Source organism: Aegilops tauschii, chromosome 7 (assembly GCF_002575655.3).
Source record: "Aegilops tauschii subsp. strangulata cultivar AL8/78 chromosome 7, Aet v6.0, whole genome shotgun sequence".
In the NCBI taxonomy this organism is placed as follows: domain Eukaryota; kingdom Viridiplantae; phylum Streptophyta; class Magnoliopsida; order Poales; family Poaceae; genus Aegilops; species Aegilops tauschii.
The window spans coordinates 641,544,712-641,556,530 of NC_053041.3; positions in this window are offsets into that span (position 1 = coordinate 641,544,712).

The following is an 11,819-nucleotide window of genomic DNA, read 5'->3' on the forward strand; positions in this document are numbered from 1 at the left end:
CATTGTGGGGTGTTGAAGTTAGAGACACCAAGACTGGAAGGAGGCATGTTGTTAACACTGAGTTGCATGACTGCACTTTCCTCGAGTGGCAACACACCGGGAAACCTTGTGACCATGCCATACCTTTCTTGGCCTCCCAACCCAAGATAAACATGCACCCATACTTGCATGAATACTACTCAGTGGCAAGATTCAAGGCTACATATGCAACTCCAGTTCCAGCAATTACAGATCAGTCTCAGTGGCTTGAAGTGGAAATTAAATTTTCCATGTGTCCTCCCCTAAAAAAAGAAAAGATTGCAGGCCTAAAAAGAGTAGATTCAAGGCATGGTTTGAGAAAGGTGGGAGTAGTAAAAAGGGGAAGGGGAAGAAGGATGCAAAGCCATAAAGGTCCCTAAAAGGTAACAAAAATAGATGCAAGCTGTGCCAGGAACTTGGGCACCGAAAAGGATCTCCAAAATGTCGTTACACTCCTGAAAGGCCAAAGTATGTTTACGTTTGTGTTTTTTTATTTGGTTGTTGTATTTAATTACTAGCCAAATTACAAGCTTTGTTTTCCAGGAGGAAGCATGGAGGTCAACCCCTTGTTGTTGAAGATTGCTGGGCAATCAAAAAGGCAAGAATCAATGGCTGTAGAAAAAAGAGAAGTTATGGTGATGAACCAGAGTTGGATGATGCCGCGGTGCAAAATGAGCAAGAGTTGGATGATGCTGCGGTGCAAAATGAGCAAGAGTTGGATGATGCTGCGGTGCAAAATGAGCAAGAGTTGGATGATGTTGTGATGCAAAATGAGGCAGTCTTTGATCTTGTGATGCATCATGACCAACATTTGGATGATGATGTGGTGCAGAATGTGGTGCAAACTGAAGCTGTTGTGGCAGATGTTCTGCAAACTAAAACTGAAACTGAAGATGTTCTGCAAACTGAAGCTGTTGCGGCAGATGTGATGCAAACTGAGCCTATATTGCAAGTTGTATTTCCAATTGAAGCTACTGGAGTAGTTGTGCAAATTGAGCCTCATTTAGATGTTGTGGTGCCAACTCCAGCTGTCCTAGCTAGTCCAGTTATGAAAATCAAGCTTTTGAGTGAACTAGGTGTCGTACGATCAAAAAGTGGTAAGAAGAAGAAGAAATCGAGTGCTAAGAAGAAGTGAAAACTTCATTTGTCAAACATGTGTAATGATGATGTGTGTTGTAGAATAATAAACTTGCCTCAATTTGTGTAAACTGGTATTTGTGTAATGCTATTTAAATTTGTTTAATATGTGGTATTGATGGTACAATGCTTTAATATTAGTCATATGCATGTTAAGCGATCAATCCGAGTGTGCAAATATAGGGTCCATGCCAAATATAGGATCATTTGGATAAATTATGACAAGCTTAGCCCTAAACCCTAGCTTGAATCACATGCAACCTCGTTCATGATAGCTATGTTGTGTGAAGGGCTTTTCATGAAAATACCCATAGACCATGTTTCTTATTTTTCCCAGCAACTCACTCACATAATATGATGATGGGTGAAAGTTTCATATTTTTATGATTTTTTTGAATTAGTTATGCTCAACCCTAGCCCTCAAAACCCTCTGAAAACCCCTCATAACCCCTCATAACCCCATCTCAAACCCCACATCCTTCCGAGCGGCTAGATCTCTGTTAGTGAACGGTCTGGATCAGGCCTAGGGCCACATCACTGATCCGTGTGATGCTCTGTGATTGGCTGCATTCGACAACGCTGGATAACCCCCCTCTTCTGTGGATCGCTGGATCACTTCGCGTTCAACGGTGTGGATCAGCATGCAGTGCCACGTCAGCGATCCACGGGCTATGCTCTGATTTGCTGTAGTGGTTTTTAGAGGATGCAGTGACATGCAGTAGCCATTGCCCTTGTTTTTTACGTTGCGCGGGTTAGCCGTTGGGCTCTGGTAAAAGAAGCCCACCCGTTAAACTTTTGGACCGAACGTTGCCTCCTCTAGCCAGGCCCTAGCCAGCAGGCTACATTGCCATGCTTGCATGGCGGCACACGCAGAGAAAACGGGGCAGGCGTGTCCCCTTGAGCCACGACGACACAGACGCGTGCGGGACGTCGCAGCATGGCAATTGATGCACGGGATAGAAGAACGGGTAGGCGTGACCCCTTGACCCGCGACCAATGGCACAGACGCGTCGCATCCTGGCTATTAATCCAGCGTTTGATGGTAGCCTTGGTTTCCCACGCTCGTGTACACACCTCGATGGGGCGCCACCAAACGCCGCCTGCTCATTAATTCCACCCGGTGAAAACCACGTCGCACTTGGGCTATTTAAGCCACACATATCGTCTTCCTCTCCCTCCTCATCCATACCCCTACCCCATCCTCTCCCATCTGCCCTCCTTCTTCCTTCTTCTCCACAAACCAAACCCGATTGAGCCACCAGGCAGTTCACCGGGGCTACCTACCGTGTGCCGCCCACCTTCCTCGAGAGGCTCTACCCTGCCGGAGTCCGGGTGGAGAACACCCTACGGGTGTGGGCGATCTCGAGGTGGAGGGGGGCAAGGGGGCTGACCAAGTTCTTCCTCTCCGCCGGCTACCGCCACCTCCCGAGGGGCTCTCCGGTCATGTTTCGAGTCGAAGAGGTCAGTAACAATGGCTATGCTATCGGTCTCATCGTGAGGTTCACCAACCCCTTCGACGCCTACTACCTCCTCGGCCGTGTTTTTTGGTGTGGATGCGAGTTCATTGTATTCACTATGTACAACATCTTCACCAACTTCGACAGCGCCTTCCCCGCCGATGAGCGCATGCACACCCTCCCGTGCCCCACCGACGACGACGAGTGAAGGAGTTGGCCATGGAGGAGAAGAGTTGGCCATGGAGGAGTTGTCCTTGGAGCCCTGGAGCAAGCAAGCCGGAGGTTTTTTATCTTATCTAGGGTGTAGTTTTATTATTGTCGTGTTGGGTTGAACTATGAACCATCTATATAAGTTGTAATGGTACTATGTATGTCGTGCTTGGGACCCGTTTATCTATTGTTAATGTGGTACTATCTAGCTCATGCAATGCTACTACTTATGCTACTATATTGTGATGTGTTCTATCTGTTTTTCTATCTAGTTGATATTGGTCAGTTGATTTATATCGTGGTGTGCTACACGTGTGCATGCATGTATCTAGGCCCTGGCTAATAGGGTCACCCTAGCTAGTAGGTGTAGGGTGCAAATTTTTGTGCAACCATGGACATGCAACTGAAATGCCCAAAAGAAATATTTCTGTGCTCCTAAAAATATTGGTATGAATTTTACCTCTGGCCATTATTTTTAGAGCAAAACATGAACATTTTCTTGGATTTCATGGAGACATAGACATGCATAAAAAGAATCACAAAACAATAGTGGACAAGCAACAAATATGTAAAGCAAAACAAAAAAGTACAATACATACGGCCCAACATTTATTCGACCCAAAAATTTGGCTAAAGAAAAAACAAGTAAAGAAGTAGATGTTTGTTAAAGGTTTATTTGCCGAAGCAACATTTTATTTTTGAGGTTTTAGTCCAAGCATTTTTTTTAAACATGGGCGCTTCTATGCTATAAAACTGGGCTGGTGCCCCTACGCGGGTGGGCTTGTCTCAATTTGGGCCTGGTTATTTTCTCACGGCCCAACATCTATTTGGCAGCAAGATTTGTTTTTCTCAATTTGGGGGGTGTGCACTCTGTTAACTGAAGAACAAGAACAGAGCATGAACACTTCTGCTTCGATTCAGTTACAAGAACTTGGCATGGCGCACATATCGCATCCTATTACCAGAATATCATTGGGTCTGAATATCATTACCAGAATTCAGGCTTTGCTTCACACAAATTCAAATTCAGCTAACAAATGATCCCTGACTTACTGAGACTACTAGCTAGACACAATAACTAAAACTAGGGACCCCTGACTCTGAAACTAGCTTGACAAACATACTGAAACTGTAACAATTTCTAGCGATTGATGAACATCAAGTAAAAGAAACCCATAGCAATGACACATCAATAAAATGCTCCAGCCATCATATTTGCTTGCTGCTTCAAATCGATCAGCTGCTTTAGTTGCTTGCCCATTTTCTTCAATTCACACCTCACTTTAGCACTGTCCATCATCGGATCGGTTCTGTCCACCAAATGTGAGGCGTGTTCCACACCAAGCTGCCCCCCAAAATTGAAATTGAGCTCCTGTGTTGAAGCCTCCAATTTCAACCTCTCAACGTACTTATCGAGCCACTCGAAATGTCCACATTTCTTCAGAACCTGAAAAACAGGGTAAACAGGGGTCGACGGCGGCATGAACCTAGATCAGATCCACCGCCCAAATTCGATGGAAAAATAAAGAAATCGATCCAGCTGCTTGGTGCGGTACACGGATCTAACCTGCCCCGGTTGTGGCTTGCTCAAGCATTTGACGAACTCGCGCCCACGGTTGCCATTCCTCCTTCACACAAGTCAAACGCTTCAGAGGCTCAATGCGCGGGCAATCGGGGCATCTTGTCAACGGCACTGGACCGTAGTGCGGCCATGATTGGCGGGAGGCCGAAGTTGAGCTAGACATCACTCGCCGGCGGCGCGCTTCGTTGCCGGAGAAGAGGAAGAACAAGGTGGGGGAAAGGGGAAAGGGGAAGGGCAGGCAATGGGGGGTGGGCTGGCTCGGGCTCGTGGATGGCTCCGGTTGGGGCATGCTTATGTGGATAAGTTGTGGGTCCCGCATGCATGTGAGTAAGTGGTGGGTCCCACATTCATGTGGATAACTGATGGGTCCCGCGTGTCATAACTCAAACCACTAACCCCTTATGTTTTGCATTTCATGGTTAAACAGGGCCATGTCGCATTGGAGCTATTGTTGGCTGCAAATAGGTCGCACCAGAGATATTTTCGTCAACTACATCGCTCCTCATCCAATTCATCTCAAAGACGTCGCATAGGGGCTATAGACCCAATGATCCATCATGTGCACATCGTTCCCACACGTGTTGTTGGCCCCGGAAGAACCTCTGATGCCCGTGTTACCCTTCCTCCTCATCCTCTCCAGTCGCTGATTATCCATCTCCTCAGCCTTGCCAACTCATTTTCCACGGCATCTCGATTATGAAAGGAAGATTCCTGATTACTGTATGTGAGCAGGCAACACACTTCATTGTCCATGAACTGCACTATCATCGGTGGAATTACGAAAACACCCAATCCTACACTGATGCAGCAAGAACACGATTACACGAGTCAGAGGGAATGTAATGTAAGACACACCACTATAAAAACCATAACACGCTTGGTCCTCGTGTGGTCCTGTGGAGTTGCAGAACACTCAATGATATTTCCCACATTGTTGCACGGGCATACCGATGTAACTTGTAACGTTTTGCTGACTCGTGCTCAAGCGAAATGGGCCGGATCCCCATGAAAACCTGCATGGTGAGATTGTGCCAGGACGTCCTCACTCCGTTAGTACTTGTAACTCATAACTCGGCACTGGTACTTGGTTACGAATGACGGACAAGCCATTTGCCACTGGCATTTAGATGCTAGTGACGAGCTTATTCAATTTTCCCATCACTATTAACTATTTCATGATTTAAAAACACACAATATTTAAGCACATTTACCGAAAATTACAAATGCACACACAAATACTTTGTACGGGTTTCAAATTACACACATATTACAGGCTTACCGTACAAGTTCAGGTTGACACACATTACATGCTTACAATATAAGTTCAGGTTCCTTTCAGGATCGAGCAACAACCCAGTGAAGCAATGACCAAATCTGATGGCTTGCCACTCGTAAACCACACTGTTTTTGCTCTCAATGCGTAGGCAGCATGAATTTTCAGCACTGCACATACACCAAGCCATCCACGTTTGCACCAAATACTTTGGAAATCAGGATCCAAGTTCGTGATCTCCCTGATGGATATTATGCTCTGCTAAAGTCTCTTGCCACTAAGGTGGGAGAGTATTCATATGCTAAACCCAAATCACAATATTTTGAAGGGAGTTTTTTCCAGAGTTGCCAAACCTGCTAAATCCCACTCGCGGGCGGCGAATTTCACCTCCGCCCGCTCACACTCGCCAGCCGTTTCCGTGTTTCCGTCCTCCAGCGGCGAGAGCGCTGACGAATGCCAAAACCGGCAAACGGGAGAACACTGTCATTTATATGGCTGCCCTATTTCCCTAGCCCTAGCCCGCACCTCCTCCCGACACTCAGCCGCCGCCCAATGAAACCCTTTCCCGCGCCGCCACCATCCCCCATAGATGTACGCCCGCAGCTCAGCCGACCCGATCCAGCCCGCCACCCCAAATCGTCTATGCTCGCCAACGACCCTATCCACCAGGCCACCGTGGCTGCATCGTCTGGACCATCTCGATCTGCTGGGGCGCTCCCAACCCAGCAAGAGGGGCCGATGATAGAGATGGACCCACAGCAGCGCGTCGTGCCCACGACGACCCAGTCGCCGCACTAAGCATTTGCTGGGGCGACGGTCCCGCGGTAGGGTGCGTGCATGGTGGTACCATCGCTGCAGAAGTTGGGAGCGCTTGTGATGTAGATGGTTCCGCGGCAGGGAGCAGACGTGGTGGCGCCGACCTTCCCACATGGCCAACCGGTTATGCACCTGGCGATGCAATGGGCGGTGGCATCAGGAGCCGTCATACATGACGATGGCGTCCGTGCTGCCCGTGCAAGCCCAGACCAAAATGCCAAATCATCCCCCACATGAAGGACTTCTGATGGCACTATAGCCATTCCTTGTCGATCCTCAACTTCCAGATGCCGGATCCATGATGATGGCGCAGCCGGCGTTGCATGCCGGCCATCCACCCATGATGGCGATACAACACCTACACGTCATACATACGATGGCACAACAACCTTTGCCCACTACCAAGCGTAAGCATCCTTAGTCTATTGATTACTTTGGTTTTTGTCTATTTACTGCTCAACACTATCTTCTGTTAATGAGATAATGTTTTTCTTGTTCTTACATATTCATAGGAAATTTAAGGTGCAACGGGATATTGTTTACTGCTCAACATCCAAGCGTACAAAACATTAATCTAAGGATCTTTACGCTTTCCAGGAATGGACTATTGTTTAAAGCTTAAAATTTCTTACGAATATGCAAGAACAATATAAAACATTAATCTAATTAACAGAAGATAGTGATGAGAAGTAAACTAACACAAACCAAGTAATCAAGAAACTAAGGATGCTTATGCTTGGGAGTGGGCAAAGGCTATAGTGCCATCATATGTAAGGTGGCTTGTAGGTGTTGCATCGCAGTCATGGGTTAAGAGTCGGCAGGCAACGGAGGCTGCACCATCACCACGGATCCGGCCTATAGAAGTGGAGGATAAGCAAGGATTGGCCACAGTGCCATCATAACTCCGTCTTGTGGGGGATGAGGTGGCATTTTGGTTTGGGCTTGTAGGGGCAGCGTGGATGCCACGGTCATATACAACGGCTGTTGCACGGGCGTCGATGCCACCGCCCATTGCATTGCCAGGTTCATCACCATGTGGCATGCGGGGCGGTCGGCGCCACCTTGTATGCGCCCTACCGTGGAACCATCTCCATCATAAACGCATGGTGCCCACCTTGTGCTGGCGGTTGCACCGCCATGTCGCGTCCTGATGCGGGACCGTCGCCACTGCAGATGCTCGGTGCGGCGGTGGCGACGTGTCGTGTACACTGTGCTCTGTTGTGGGTCCATCTGCATCACAGGAGTCCCTTGTTGGGTTGGAAGCGCCCCAGCAGATAGAGGAAACCCGAGCAATGCAGCCGCGGTGCCCTGGTGGATAGGGTCACTAGCGAGCACAGACAAGTTGGGGGCGGACGACTGGATCAAGTCGGCTGAGCTGCAGGCGAACATATGTGGGGGATGGTGGCAGACCGAGAAAGGATTTCATGGGGCGGCTTCTGAGGGATGGGAGGAGGTGTGGTCTAAGGCTAGGGAAACGGGACATCTATATAAATGACGGTGTGCTTCAATTGGCTGATTTTGGCATTCGCCAGCGGTGCCGCCGCTTGAGGAAGAAAAATGGGGAAACACCTTGCGAGTGTGAGCATGCGGAGGTGAGATCCGCTGCCCGTGAGTGGGATTTAGCATGTTTTGCGAGCTGGGCCTCTCTAGTCTCTCGCGAAAGGAAGAGTTTGAAAAAAAAAAACCGAATAATATGTTGCCCGCCCATTGCACGGGCCACTTACCTAGTTCTGGTAAATTGAGTAAAATAAGCATGGGTGGATACTACATGGGAGTTATAAATGTGCAACGAAGGAAGTTGCCCATGTCTCTCCGCTGTTTGTAGTCTCAACATCTGGAGGCTCCAACGACCAAACCGGACAATGTTGTTGGCCCCTAAATACCGCCGCCGCCAGGAAACTATCTAGGACTGAAACAATGTTTATTTTGTACTGCATGTATAGAGTAATGTGTGGTAAGGTCATCACTAGTGAGATGTGATGACCACAACATTCACAAACAAACGCCATGTTTTGCACGCTGACAACCATAAACCATAATTGTTGCCAACCAAAAGTCAGACATGGAACTGCTTAGTGGTGCAATGCAAGCTACCAAACTATGTGAATATGACTTTTGGCCTATATTCACTCACTAGACCCAACTCAGTCACAGATGCAAATAGATCAAAACAATGAAACCTACCGAACACATTACAGATATACTTACACTCGGTTGTCGTTGCAAGACATCTAAAAAGGATCAAGATGATTATCAAGTGTGTCGGACCGTCCTGTCTCATATTATCTTGCTTCAATCTTGATTTACACAACTATATGCACGATCGAGCGTCTGATGGGTATATAGAGATTAACTGTAGCACACAACAACCATCACCGCATCACGCCTATATATACTACGGGTGTATTTATGTTTTCCAATAAATGAGAAAGATTGCATGATATAAAGAATTATAGTAGTAGATCACATTCTTTACAGGCACACAATATGCATAATATTCTATGTATTAAGTAATCGGATCGGGTGAATATTTAATCTCCTTCCGTAATCGCCTTGCGTGATTATGTAGGATTTGTTTTCTATTTTTCCGTCGGTCGCTGTTCTCAGTTGTACGAAATGGTAATGGCTCGTGCTCTTACATCCAACTGAACTTTTTCTACAAGGATGGCCAAATGTCCTGGCAAGAAAAATCTTCTAAATGCCAAATATGTAGGAGTATGGACAGCCATTAAGTACATGGGTGCTGCAAGCCGGCTGTTACCGACTAGCGAAAAAATTCAAATACTGGAAGCAACACGTTTTTTTTTGTTTAGTTGGACAAAGTTATTATTGAAGGGCATGAAAATACATGTTATTTTCATATATAGATCTATATAAATCACGATCTGTCTTAAAATTATAAGTTGAATTTTGCATACTAATATCATATACAGAAGATATATGCGGCTGCAGATCTGGCGCTCTACAAATACAATCTGGCTTGCCATCGGATTTTTTTTTTCACTTTTATACCTGGTCTTTTCAGAGAAACAAATTGTTTATCACATTTTTTAATTTCTTTATTAAAAAAACTCGAGGCATGTTAAAACCTCAAAAACTTAAATCTCACTGATTTTCCTTAAGAGATCTTTAACTTTCCATAATTTTATTTGCATACTAGATTGAGGTTCCCTCTGGAGCAACTTGAACCTCATATAGTAAATTCTCCATAATACACCTAATTAGACCCCATTTCAATATATCACTCCATTGAGTATCATGAGTAGTTTTTTCTCGAAGGTGAGGCGGTCCGGAGCACTGCCAGCAGCGCGTGATTGCGTCAGATGACCCAGCGGGACTGAGGTGTAGCCGGTGGCTCCTGTGGGCACGCCGCATGGCATCAGTCGCGGCGCCGCGAAGAAGGCCTGGGGGCTCGCCGGAAGGGGGCCATGGAGACCAGGGGCCGGTGCATGCTGCGGGCCATCCACCCCCACCCAGCGCACGTGTGCTGTCGGCTGCGGTCCAGGGCCGTAGGTGGCTGCGCTAGAGGGGAACCGAGGGCACGAGGGTGGCGAGTAGTGCGGCAGAGGTGGCACTGATGAGGAAGAGGCCCCACGTGAAATCCCGGTGATGAGAGCGGCGACAACAGAGGGGGATAGGCGAGCAGGTTGTGGTGGGTACCAGAGAGGGAGGATACGGGGGAATCCATGTATTTCATGGTAGGGAGCAGAAGCGTTGTTGGATAGGGTTAGGATTTTGGTAGATGGGTGGCGGCTATGGCAGGAGGAAGAAAAGTGGCGGCGACGGCTACAGGGGGGTAATGGTAGCGGTGGCGGTGGCCAGAGAGGATGGCGACGGCGGCGTATATGGGGAGAGTAACTATGAAGGAACTAGAACGGAAAAGCAGTGGCAATGACGGTTACAGGGGTGTAGTGGCAGCGGCTAGAGGTGCGGCGCGGCTAGGGTAAAGGATAGATAGAAGGTTGAGACCATGTAGAGAAAGTATTTGGCGTAACACAATTGTATTCACATGATGGGGTGCCCACATATAGCACATACACTAGTAGAAAATGGGTCATCTGTCCCGGTTGGTAAGGGCCTTTTGTCCCGGTTGTTGAACCGGGACTAAAGGGTCGTTATTAATGCCCTAGCCCTTTAGTCCCGGTTCTTACACGAACTGGGACAGATGGACCTCCACGTGGCCGGTGCGGTGAGCCCAGGCAGGAGGGCCTTTGGTCCCGGTTGGTGGCACTAACCGGGGCCAATAGGCATCCACGTGTGAGCATTTCAGGGGCTGGGGTTTTTGTTTTTTGTTTTTGAGGGGGGGGGGGGGGGGTTGGGGTTTTGGGGGGTTAATTTAGGTGTTTCATATATTGTGTTAGCTAGCTAATTAATAGAGAGAAGTGTCCTCTCTTATCTCCGTGCTTGGTCGACGCTCCGTACTATATACGTATAGAGAGGACTAGACACGCTAGCTAGTAAGCAAATGAAGGAAACAGAAGATCGCCATGAACATATATATGCATACAGAGAGAAGTGATATCGACCACCTCTCCTTCTCCGAGAGATTGGTCAAACAACAAGTTCTCGTATATCTATCCGACACTACCGGCTACATATATACAATAATTATCTCTTACAATATAATCTCCTAATTATATATGTACACAGGGTCCACATAGTATTCTCCGTTTTCAGCGATCACGTGGTCAAGGAAGAATGCCGCCAATTCCTCTTGAATTGCTCGCATACGATCTGTTGGTAGGAGTTCATCCCGCATCCGAAAGATCTAATTTGAAGAAGGGGTCAATACATATATATATGAATAAATTAAACTCAACACAAGTGATGGTAATAAAATAAAATTATGAATATTATTGCTTACGCACTTCATATTGTTCGTCAGAGTAGCCCCGCTCACAGGTCGTGTAGCGGATGGACTCACAAACGTAGTATCCACAGAAATCATTCCCTTGTTCCTGTCACAACCACTTTACAAGAAATAGAGGTCAATCAAACTGATAAGCAAGCATGCTAAATGGTATTGATGAAACTAGCGCTTGAATCGCTAGGAGATGTGCGGAACATGCTACTATAGTACTTACTTTAGGGTGTCTAAATTGCAGCTTCTTCGGCAGTCCCGGAGCTTTTTTGGTGAATTTTCTCCAAACCCTGCCAGACAAAGAAAACAATTACTTGATATCAGGAAATGAACAAAGTTGCTGATATGGTGGATAATGATCGATTTAACTTACTTCTCAAGCATTTGAGTCATGTTCGCATAGTCCTGGGGATCTTTTCGTCTCGAGTCTAAGACGGTTACTAGTCCTTGCTCAAGCTTAATCTC